The sequence below is a fragment of the Dysidea avara genome, chromosome 6 (assembly GCF_963678975.1).
Source record: "Dysidea avara chromosome 6, odDysAvar1.4, whole genome shotgun sequence".
In the NCBI taxonomy this organism is placed as follows: domain Eukaryota; kingdom Metazoa; phylum Porifera; class Demospongiae; order Dictyoceratida; family Dysideidae; genus Dysidea; species Dysidea avara.
Genome location: NC_089277.1, coordinates 15,239,822 through 15,241,063, shown reverse-complemented (window position 1 = coordinate 15,241,063; position 1,242 = coordinate 15,239,822).

The following is a 1,242-nucleotide window of genomic DNA, read 5'->3' as shown; positions in this document are numbered from 1 at the left end:
AGTTTGCAAACCCCTCGTAGCCCGTAGCTAAATTGCTTTATGCAGTAACTACTAAGGCACGTATGCACGCTCGATCAAATGTCATCATCAGCTGTGCTACATATATAGCACTGTGATTTTGAAGATTTAGAATTAAACAATTTCCAAGTAGCAAATTTGAAGTTGTTAGGCTTCGTACTCCACATCGCGTCGTACGGCTATAAAAGCCGGCGCGCCCCACCGTAATAGACAGGAAAACTTGATCTTGAAGCTGGCAAACTTGAAAATCGGTGTGTGCGCATGCGTACGTGCGTGCGTGCGTGCGTGTGGGCTCATGATAGAGCCACAACCTTGGTTTAAAAGAAATTGCAGAAACAGCTACATACAAATAGAAAACCTACCTTGCAGGGTCTAAATACTCTAATGGAACAATCACTGAGAATAAGCTCATCCATGGACTTCCATACCAAATTCTTCATGCTGTTATCCATTGCTTAGTTCACTTAATTTCTACCCTTTTATCTAGCTAGATAGTTAAAGGAAAATTAGGTTGAAATAGTTCATATAATTTTGTAGATCTACCAATGGAAAATCTAGAACAACGTGCATTCTATGATGTGTTCTATTTGAAGTCTTTGAAAATAATCACTCTTTCAACAAATATAGATAAACTGCAGTGTACCATACTATAACTTCTGCATATTATTAAATATACAAATCACACAGAAGGATACATACTGTGAACAATATTTTAGTATGAGTACAGTTAGGCCCCTATTTGGTGATTATTAGTTTCTCATCCAGCCTTTCTAATTATTATGATGCGGGCGGGAGGGTATTACCATTATGCCATTATTTTATAATATTAGCTAACACACTGATGTACAGACCTTGTCCAAATTGTCTTTCTTTCTTACTACAAACATTTCCTTCACCAGCTGATTCTACTTTTTGCCGTGATCGCCAACTGTTTTTCGACAGTTAACTGAAAGTCTGCTTTGATGAAGTCAAAAGAACACGATTGCAACTGGCACTGCAGCAATTTGCTAAGGAAAACAACAGTTCTCCTGGCGATATATAGCACATTATAGCGTTCATCAACAAAAAATTATAATATTATTATTTGTTTTTACTGTGCAGAAATCACAAATGATTACAACGCACAGATATAATTACTTAAGTTGTTACAAAAAGTATCCAGAGAAGGGGAATTAACTATATAGGGGGAGGGGGGTTCCAAAGTTTAATTGCAGAGGGGGAAAA